The sequence below is a fragment of the Nelumbo lutea genome, chromosome 2 (genome assembly GCF_056320005.1).
Source record: "Nelumbo lutea isolate HS-2025 chromosome 2, American lotus-T2T, whole genome shotgun sequence".
Taxonomy (NCBI): Eukaryota; Viridiplantae; Streptophyta; class Magnoliopsida; order Proteales; family Nelumbonaceae; genus Nelumbo; species Nelumbo lutea.
The window spans coordinates 78,314,703-78,326,526 of record NC_142685.1 but is presented as its reverse complement, the minus strand read 5'-3'; positions in this window follow the sequence as shown (position 1 = coordinate 78,326,526).

Sequence of the window (11,824 nt, the reverse complement as noted above, 5' to 3'; positions counted from 1 at the left end):
ATACAAAGGGCCACCTGGGGATTGTGAAGGCAGTTGAGCACAAAGATGTTGATGTTGGGATTGAAGCGTTGAATGTCTAAAGGATAAGGACCGATAGGACATTCCTCTTGGCCAACCTAGAACGAAGAGGCGGTAGGATCCAAAGGAACTTGATCAGCGTTCATAGCACCGTTGCCTACCTCAAGGTTGATGATGCCAGGAGCGAATGCCACTGACCTTGCCTCACACTAACCAAGGTACCCTCCCATGATGAGCATTCGACCCTCCTCTTCTTCCTAGACGTCTTCTTCTTTAAAACCACCAAAAGTGATTCCATGCTCGCCATATCTAAAAAAGACGAGGGAAATGTTAGCCGAGCTAAAATTAAAATTTGAAGCAAAATGCAAGACATGTTGGCCGACCTACCTACGTGATTCAGGCCAGCCCGAATAAGCATACACTTGGCTAAGAAATTATCTACTTGAAAATGCCTAACGCACGAAGCATTGCACTTCAAGTTGCATGTCCTCATTGAACTCTACGCTGAACTTCCGACAATCCCCTCTACCATACAGTATTCATGTTCCAACCAGTCCAATGAGAAAGGAAGAAGTATTTATTCTTCCAATCTTTGATCTTAAAGAGAAAGTCATCTAACAATTTGTAACTGCGGTGAAAGGGAAGATAAAAACAATAGGGCACATAAGGGACCTTCTTCAAAGTACACAGCCTGGAGAAGATATCTAAGTCTAAAGGAAAATTAAGGTGATGACACAAGGAGATCAGCCCTACAAGTTTCCGGGTGAAGTTAACCTAGAGAAACACCATAGTACAAAAGCACCACAGGAATAAAGGGGTGCACGGGAAAATATAGTCCGACAACCAGTGCCTCCTCAAAAACACTGACCTCACCTCGGTTGTGAGGTATTTGGTAGGCGGTATACAACTCTACTATGTATTTTCCAGACAGCTCGGTATGACCGAATGGGGTTTCCTCCACTTGGGCGTCCACCTCTGCCTCTGGTTGAGATGTTGAGGTCTCGACTTGAGAACCCTCCTAGTCTCGTGATGAGCCCTCCCCTCTCACCCATTTAAAGTTCAATGACTTACCTTCAGAAAGACCGAAAGACATTGCTGCGAAGGAAGTGACTAACTAGTTGTTGGGGGGCAGAAAGTTGCACCGACAACGAATAGACCTCGACGGGTGAACAAACGACGATTCTCCAACAAAGCTCTCCTCCAACAGGTCACTCTCTCCCTTAGTGAAAGCTCCAAAACAATGCAAGTGGGACCTCGGTGGGGACCCCCTATTTATAGTCTACTAGGAAAAAGAATCAATGATTGAGGCACGCTACCAGCGAATCAACGGCTAAGAAGGTGGCACCACACATGGACTATTTGAATTTTGAACTTTGTGCACCCATCTAGTGCACGTCTTTCAAAACTTTGAAATTTGATATTTCTGCGGTCCCGCCTATTCTCAAACCGGATTAAGTGGGCAAGCCGAGCAACTTACGAACCAGTCGGACCAATTACCATATTGAGAGCTACTCCCTTTGCCGAGCTGATGCTAACTCGGGAGTGAGGAGCAATTGATGAAGGGTAATTTAGTCCTCCAAGTTGAATCACGACACATGAATTCCAAGTGACACCTCGGCACTGAGTAAGTGGATCACCTTGACAGGTCGGCTAGTAGCTCCTCACCAGGGCCGACCTAAGGTACCTCGGCCCGGTCGACCTAAAGGACCTTTGAGAAGGGAGCGACCTACCTCAGAGACCAACCGAGCTAAGAAAGTTACTAGCGGTGACCTACAAGTCATGCTCGCTGACTTGTCACATCGATTTGTTGCCAGACCGAGTTCTCCAGACTATTAATGAGTCAACTGTTAGGCCGACCTACCCACATCATGCATGTCAGAGTCAATTGGACTGACCCGCATTACGCACAAAACCTAGATGTATAGAACCTAAAATTTGGGAGTATTTCTAGAATGTTTTAAATTTGGACCTCCAAATCAGCCCTATCCAAACTCCATAGATATATAGAGCCTGAAATTCTAAATTCAATGATACAAATATCACTCAAATCCAACACAATTTACCCTTTCATCCTAAAGCTCAAAATTAGAACTGATTTTGGCTCTCCATCTAAAATCTTTTCGACCCAGAACATTGTTTTACATTAAATCTTAAAGTAGATCCCTTAGATATGTAGACTTGTAGATCTTGAAATTCCAAATGCAATGTAACCAAGATAACCTAGATCCAACATTGTTTACCCTTTTATCCTAAGACCCAAAATTAGAATTGACTCTAACCCTCCATATGGAATATTTCTTATCTGAAGCCTAACTTCATATCAAATCAGAAACCTAGCCTCATATGTAGAGCTCAAAACTCTAAATCTAGCGATACCAAGATAACCTAAATCCAACATCATTTATCCCTCCATCCTAAGACCCAAAACTAGAACCAATCCTAACACTCCTTTATTTGGAATATTTTCAACTTGAGGCCTATTCCAAACCATATTCAACATTATACACATTTCTAAGCTAAAACTTCCTCATCAATATTCCTCTCTTCCAAAACATTCAAATCAAACCCTAGATCAACCATTTACAACCAAAAAAAAAGGATGTAATCAATCAAGCCAATGAATTACCCAAATGTAGAAAGAGCTAAATAGAGAAGTTTCTTTTCGCTACTCTTTTTCATAATCATTAAGAGAGTGTTCTTTTAATGGATAAAAAGGGTGCATGGTTGTGTTTCAAAACCATACCACTTCTTTGTGAAAATGAAAATATTGATTTTGAATTATCATAGGCATTGTAATATGTATGGTTGTAGTTGTGTTATGAATTACATGGAACAATAATCATTGTTCTATTAGTGGTGTAAGCAAATGGGAAGTTGGGATCAAAAATGCCAAGGATAGAAGAAAGGTAATGGAAGTACAAAATTCCAAAGGCTGAGGGTCAAAGGGAAATGAATGCTTAAAGTGCTCAAAAAAAAGGATCCCCTTATCAAGGATTTCACCTCCTATTTATAGTGTCAACACCCAATTTTTGCTCAGTCTTCTGTTTGAACCCCCAACTCACTCTCAAACACCGATTAAACCATTTTGACCCTACCGAAACCCAAAGAATCCAAACCTCAAATCTTCAAAATCCATTATTGATCTCACCTAATACCCTTTGACCAAAATCACCAAAATACCCCTTCTTCCAAATTCCTAAAATACCCCTTGCTCAAATAACCAAAATACCCCTTCTTCCAAATTCCAAAAACACCCCTTGCCCAAATTACCAAAATACACCTCTTTTCATAATACCTTCATACCAAACTACCTAATTACCCCTTCTTTCAAATTCCCAAAATACCCCCTTCTTCCAAATTCCCAAAATACCCCTTGACCAAATTACAAAAATACCCCTCTTCCCATTATACCTTTATACCAAATTACCTAATTTTCCCTTGCCCAAGTCACCAAAATACCATTTATTCCAATTTTCACAAATACCCTTCATTAACTAAATCCCCAAAATCCCCTTTGTCCAAATTACCAAATTACCAAAATACCATTAACTAAATTACCAAAACACCCCTCCTTCCAAACTTCAAAAAATATCCATCATGTCAAGTGACCAAAATACCCTTCATTCCCCCAAAAAACCTATTTACAAAAGTACCAAAATACCCTTCATTCCTTAAATTACTTGATTGCCTCTCTAAACCTACCCCTTCAAACCACATTACCAATTTGCCCTCTGAACCTAAATCACTAAAACATCCTCTTATCCCAAATTACCCCCAAAAATTATAAAGTTACCCTTTGGACCCCGAGTTATTAAACCCTCCTTAGGGATGCAAATGGATCGGATTGGATTCGAATTAGGATATATTTGAATCCAATCTAATACTATTCATGTCAAATCCGATCGAATCTGATAGGACTCGATTTGAATTCGAATCCTATGGATAAGTTGGATCTTTGGATCTAATCCGATCCGACTTGTTTTCTTTAAAAATTAATACATTATTAAAAGAAAAATAAAATATACTAATTTAAATAAAGTAAAAACAAAATATACAAGTAATTTTTAATTCTTTTCATCATATATATACGAGTTTTTATAGAAAATAAATAATATAACAAATTTATAAAAATATAATATAAAAGATATATTATAAATAAATAAATAGCATATATATATATATATATTATTATAATTATGTTATAAATATATAATACATATTGAATCGGATAGGGGTGATTCAAATCTGATCCAAAGATCCAAATAGGGGAATCCGAATTCGACCAAATAGGATCAGATCTAGGATGGGATTGGATTATGATCTGATCCACTTTCACCCATCTTTCCTATCCCTTTAAACCCTAACTTGATAAAACCCTTCTTCCATCTTGAGAATTAACAGAACCCCCCTCAATCCTATTCTAAAATTTTGTCAAACCCTAGAAAAAAGCCCTTTAATTGAACATTTCAATGGAAGAAGGGATTCTTCTCTTCTTTGTTTTCTTTCCTCTTACTGCATATTGTCGTCGATGGTTCCATCCGCATAACCATTCTGTTTGAAACCAAGCTAAAGTTCCACTAAAAAGAGCTCGCCAAGAGACTGAACTTTCCAAACTGTTGTACAACATTGTTATTCATTTCAGCCCACAAGAGATAAAATCCCTTGCCTCATATCCTCTTCCTCTTGTTCAAAGTTCTTTTTTTATCGAATAGGTAGTTTGTTTCATTTTTTTAGTTTTTCTTTTTATTTTTCTCTTTATCTCCTTAGTTGTTGCTTGCTTGATGTCCTATGCTTTTGCTTTTATCGTGTTCTGAGTTTGGGGTGAGAGTTGTTGTGTTTACTGGATTTTGTGAGGATTGATAGTCTCTTTCAATTCTTCAGACCAGCCAACTGAATCCAAAGGTGGGGGTTCTGATAGAAACAGGTGGGGACATGGTATCTCACCCTTTTGCTCAGGCCCCTGCGTCGAAAAGGGGGCCATGTCAAGAAGAGGAGAAATAATCACTTTTAATGTCCTCAGTTGCCAGAGAACATTGCTCTCAATCCGAATATGAAAACCTTCATTGTTAAAAAAATAATTAGAAAAAGCAATTTGGCAATCACACCAACAAGAGAGAGGGGTGCCTAATCCCTTCCCTCTCTCTCTCTCAACTTACCCAGACCAGCCTTATCTAGGCCAAGGAATGTGGAGTCGCTAGTGCACGATTAATTTTGAAAAATGCAATTCCAAGAGGCCCATCACTCGCAGTTATCTATTCTGATGAGTGGCAACTCCATCTGCTCAACCATGAAGTGAATAGCCAGATTTTTTCTGACGTTCATAGAATAGAGACTCCACTAGGGACGCTGGGAACGATATGAACACCATTTCCCTTACCCGTTTCACTTGTGGCAATCGGTTTTGACTTTTAAACAACAATTTGGTATATGCTGGTTTTAAAATCTCAGTCATTTCCTGTCATTTGGTTTTGAAAAATATCCAAAATAAAGAGAGAAAATATAAAGTAATTCCGTTTGTTTCTCTAAATTCCTAAGATCATTTGGCCTTCAATTCTAGTTTTAGATAGCTGGGGTTTGAGGTTTCTTTGATTTTTTTTTTTTGGTTTTTCCCCTGTTTTCTCCCTTTTTGTGTTGTTTTTTTAGATCGAATCTTGATGGAGTTTCTTTAAAGAAAAATAGCATATCCTTAAATGAGCAACTTCTTTGTTTACTATGTTAATAGTGTACTCAGTGTAGATCAGTAAAGTAGATTTCTAAAAAAATTTAGCAATGGTCATATACACTTGCATTTAGCATTTCATGCTAGACTAGTTTTTGTTGTGTTAAATTTACGATGGATGGATACCGAGGTAAAGAGTTCAGGGGCGGGAGATAACGAGGTACCAAGGTAAAGAGTTCAGGGGCAATGCGGAGAGAGAGAGAGAGAAAGAGAGCACAGGAGAAAACTAGCCAGTTGCATGCTTGGGGAAGGAGGGGTTTGCCATTTGGTCGCCGCAGCTCTTGTTCGAATGTTGAAGAAGATGAACATTGATTCAGGATTTGAAAGGAAGAAGAAGAAGAAGAAGAAGAAGAAGGAGAGGAGGAGAGGAGAGAGAGAGAGGATTATCGGAGTACCCGCACCGCTGCTCTGGTTCGAACGAAGAGGAAAGTGAACAATGCATTAACCCAAATCAGAATAGTTTAGGATTATTTTATAGGTAAGGTTAAAGGGCATTTCATAATTTTAAGCAAATATGGGGTTTTTTTGTAATTTCAGGCAAATTTGGTCAAATCGGGTCTAAGAGAAATCAAACTGGGATCTAGGATGAGTGACTGAGATTTTGGATCAAATTGGAGGGTTGATATTGGTCTGACCTGCGGGCCAATGAGATTGATCAAAATGGAATCTTTTTAGATGTAAGGATAAATGAGGGTGTTTTTTGGCTGAAATTTCTCAGGATGGGGTTTTCAAATATTCTAAGTTGATTGGTAGGGCTGGATTAGCCCAAATAGGCCCGGATTGGGCAGATCTAGGAAGGGATTGATTTTGTTGATTTAGAGCCTCAGAAAGAAATCTGTGTTTGATTGAGGGGCAAACAAGGTTAGTTTTGGGTAAACTTTCACAAGGTAGGGTTTTTGGACAGCTTGAGGTGATTCGTAAGGTTAGATTGGGCTAGATGAGCCTGGATCGGGTGGATTTGAAGCCTTGAAATGGAATCTTGGTACAATTGAGGGTAAATAGAGTTATTTTTGGGTTAAAATATCATATGAAGGGGGGGTTTTGGCATTTTAGGGTGATTGGCAAGGTTTGATTGGTTTAGATGTATTTTAATCAAGTGGAATGGATTATGGGTGCCTTAGGCTAACGAGAGTGGTCGAAATGAAATCTTTGTTTAATGAGAGGGTAAATAGGGGAATTTTGGGCTGAGATTTTATGGATTGGTATTTTGATGTATCCAGAGTTTAGTGGTGTGGTCTGATTGGTTTGGATGTGTTAAGATTAAGGGAATTTGGGTTCCAAGTGTTTAGACTAATGAGAGACATCGGAATTGAATCTTTGCTTGATGAAGGGATAAACAGAAGAATCTTAAGATGAAATTTTATGGGTAGGTATTTTCAGAGGTTTTGAGTTTGATGGTGATGCTTGATCTGAGGGTAAAAGTGTAGACGGTGGTTGATTAGGGCCATCGGATTGGTATCAAATGGGTTTAACAGTGGATTTAGGGGCTTTAGATCTTAAAATTGTAATTTTTGGGTTTTTGGGTGTTTTGGAGAGATTGGGAGAGTCTGATTGGGAATTTGGGGTAAAATTGGAGATTCAGGCAACATACCAAGCAAAAAATAATTACTGACGTACAAGAGGTTTTTCAAAAATGTGGGTTGTTGACCTAGATGCCTATAATTTGGTCTCTTTCATTGCATAATCTGAGATAATTTCCTTACTACTTTTTAAGAATGTCATTGAGTATTAAAGGAAGATTTTGGGTATTCTTTCTTCTAACAAGGGCAGTAGGGAGCTGATTGTTTTAGCAGGGCTATGGCTTACCCAACTATATCTCCTCTATCCAGGATGGTAGTAGGTCTTATGGTTCCTAAAGTGATAACATGAGACAAGAATCTGGCTTGTTTTTTCTGTCACACTTTGACTATCATATAATCACAGCAATCCGTCTTGTGTGTATTCTGTGGCTTGAGAGTTTTAACAGGTGAGTTCAATTGAGATTCCTGCTCACCTGGTTTGTGCATGGAGAGTGTTGTTATCTTCAACATACTTGATCTTTGTCGATATTTGGACAGCACAAGGAAAGTATTAGAATCAATACATTTATATCTGACTATTCCGTAATAATATTGTTTGCACTCCCTCCCGAGTAAGTTTCCCATCACCACATGCTTTGAGGTGTCTTGCATTTTTAGCAAAGTGCAAATTATCTAGGTATGGCTTATTCTATGGAAAATAAATTAGTTGGTTCCTTTACGGCTTGATCTTAAGGTTTATTTTCAGCATATCATTATAAAATTATGTTTTGGTCAAACCTTGTGATGATTCTATCTCTTCATCATGGCACCTATAGACGTTTCGTCATGTGAATTGCAGTATGAGGTAGGGTGATGACAATTTTTGTGCACGATCCCAACTTATTATACTGTTATATATTCTCTATGTGATGTCTGAATGGCTAGAAGTAATGTTTTGCAACATAGTCCCCTCTTGCTTATAAGCTTGCAATGTGTGTTCTCTTTCACCTTTAAAATAAATTTGTCAATTCATGGTTGGATTGCCACATGGGAGCCTGTAGTGTGATCCTAGGAAGGCCCAATTATTTCATTCTAAAGCCTTTAAATTGGCTGATTAATAGGTGTTAGATCCCACCCAAAGGGAAAATGACAGAAATTTTGCCACTTGTCTGGATTCATCTGCCACCTACCGAAAGCCAGGTGCTTTCTTGTTTTAATACGTGATAGCAGTTGCCTTAGATTGGTGAGATGGGGGGGGGGGGGGGGGGGGAGGGGGACTCCTCAAGCCAACTTCTAGTTCAAAGATTAATTGCTACAGTGCCTTCAGCAAGAGAGGGAGATCCTCTCTGGTAAAAAAAAAAAAAAAAAAAAAAGCTTCGTCTTTGGATTCAGAGGTATGGGTTGGACTTTGGTGGATCTTGGGTTGGATTGGAACTTAGTACTTAGTGCCTCAAGTAAAACAAAGGTCAGACTTACGTATGTTTCAGTGGATATCTTCTTGAACTGAAGTTGTTTTTTTGCTAAGGTGTTGTCTATTGTTCAAATAAGTTGGAAGACATTTCCTTAAGGGGCCATGGATATATTATGCAGACACTTCACCTTTGAAGATTAGCACCATTCTTAAGTTGGCCCCACCTGTTTATAAATGAGTCACATGAGGTCCTATCTTTGTTCAAAATTGGGAAGTTAATTGGGCGGTGGCTAGTAAGTCAGGCATGTTTGAGTGACCTTTGAGGAGAATTAAATGGTCATCAGTAAAGTTGTTGTGTCGAAAAAACAAAAACAAAAAAAAAAAAAAGAAAAAACAAAAGAAATAAAAGAATAAAAAGAAAAGAGAGTAGAATGCTTGCTTCACAATAATCAGGCTCTTAATCAATTAAGACTTCTTGCTTCGGTTGCAGTGAGGTGAAGTTCTCATCTCAAGAAACATTTGTTCATGTTTTGTTTAACACTTGCTTCATATTTACAATGGTTGCTATACTTCTTAGTTTATATAAGATTAGTTTATTGTCATGATCTGTCCTTTAAAATAAATAAATCTTGTGTTGCTTCCTTGAGGCTTATTGTGCGTAATGACATATCTCATTCATGAATAGATGCATGAGCATTTGCATATCACATGGCATCCTTAGATTTTAGAACCAATTGTCCTATTAGAAGAGAGTCTAGTACACTTGGGCCATCAGAACTAGGAACCCGGTGAGGCCAATGGAAAGCTCTCAACCAGTCACCAACCTGAGAAGCCTACAAGGGTGAAGGTGTTAGACAATATATGCCCTTATCTCCAATCAAACTGATGTACATGAACATTTATTTGTAAATAAATAAAGTACATTATTGTTTCATGTTAGTATTGGTATGTTTTTGTGTATTATCCTTTAAACTAGATAATTAAGAGACTCGTGTTAGTTTAGAATGTTCTCAACCATTGGATAGACTTAGAGAGAGTTTATCCTAATAAGACTAACACTAGTGTTCTACCAAGGAGTTAGAGTAGTTTGTCTCAGCTGCTAGGGTTAGACCCCAAATACAGCCAATGGGTGTTTATTAGAAGCATTGAACCCAGACCAATTTTCAACTATGCCCTACACCTTGGAGATAGATGGGCAAAACTGAAAAGTTATACATAACCCTAAACTTAATTATGGTATTGCACTAGGTGTTGGAGTAGGCTGTCTTCAATATGCCAACCAATGAGATCCATTATGGATTAAATACCTATGTATGTTGGGATAGTGGATTTCACCTTTGTCGGATAAAATGAATATCAGGGTTTACACTCTCTTTGATGGAAACCTAAACTGTTGGTAGTGGATTTCACCTGTGTTTGAAACCTGGTTTTGCAAAAGTATTTATATGTTATATATACTACTATTTCATGAAAAATGTTTGTAAAAGGTTTTAATCTTAGGATTTATTCGAATAGAGAGTGTGGCACTACTCCTTGTAGCTAGGGCTGAGGTCATTCCTTGTCAGGTAGTGTTTGATCATTATGAGCTAAGAGGTTAAGTGTAAGAGACCATTAGAGGGCTGATTACTTTATGGGATTTATCTTACATGAGTCCATTATCCTTTGGTCTTCATAGGGTAATTGAATCTAATGATCATTTAGGTGTAAATGTTGGGTTAGGGGTTCACTATCCTAAGCAGTGAATTCCGCATAACCTCTTTCAGAGGTTGGGTAGAACCCATATGGGATTGTGTGAGATCATTGTGGGGTCCCATACCATACAATATCAGGCCTAAAGTGGTCATTCAACAACGTGGATCATGATCCTTTGAAGTAAATGGGCCTAAGGCCCAAAATTAATAAGATTAATTAAGCTGTGACATGACAACTTAACTTTGGGTCGAATCTGGGTTTGATATTGGGTATGGAGCACCTATCCTTTTAAGAGGATAAGGTTTATCTCTTAATAGAGTCCAAATCTAAATTAGGTTTGGATAATCTCCTAATTAGATTAGGAGAGTGCTTTATAAGGAGATAAAAGAGAAGATGGCAAACTAGGCTAGAAGTCTTCACACTCTTCCTCTCTCTTCTTTTCTCGTCTTTCAAGAAATCCTAATTCTACCTAGATCTTTCAAGAACTAATTTTAATCAGTTTTTCTTTAAGTTTTTGCAAGAAAAACATTGAGGAAGATCAGGCTCAATCACCCCATTTGATCGAAGCAAGTTGGATAATAGTTTTGGAGAAAACAGTGTTGTTAAACCAGCTTCACCTATACACTATGCCACCTTTAGTGGATATTGGTTTTAGGACTGATTTGGGCATGACCTTATACCTTGGGATTTGTGCTTGTGGTATCTATAACATGTATATTTTTCCCTTTTGATTTGGTTTCAAATCAGGTCTAGTTCAGTGTAAGATCGATCTGAAAAATACAGTTTTTCAAAACATTAAGAAATTGGTTCCCAAAAGGGTTAGAAAAGTTTTGAATTTCACCCATACATTTAGCATGGTTCAGCCATCCATAAGAGTACAACGTTCATCCATCTAACCCTTCCAACAGTGGTATCAGAGCACTATGTCTGAATCAAATTTGAAAGAAATATCAAATTGGCAAGAACAAATCAAGCCGATTTGACCTAGTCATCATAAAAAACTGAGAATTTGGTTCTCACGTTTGAGACCAATGATCTGAAAATTAATCTCTATATTTTCTGATATATTATGGAATTCTATGCTGAATTCTTGAATTCTTGTGTTGAAAGTGTGATGGAGATCGAAATCTTTGATGGTGGCTAGTTTAATTCACACCGTTTGATTATTTGATTATTTGGTATGTACTTAATTCATTTTCGTTTTAGAAAGAATGTATTAGATTGTTTCTGGTGTAAGCATTAGAAATTAGGGTTTCTTCTATTTATTTACATCCGATGACTCGCTGGAGATCGTAAAGGAAGATGGAAATCAATCTGGAGATAGCAATTCATTGGGATCCTGCATTTGTTTGGATTGGATTCGAACCATCACATTATCAACCCTAATTATATAATTTGATTAGTTAATTTTTATATTCTATTATGATTGTGAATCATATCTAAGAATTTTTATCATAATCTATGTGGATTGATGCATGTTTTGGG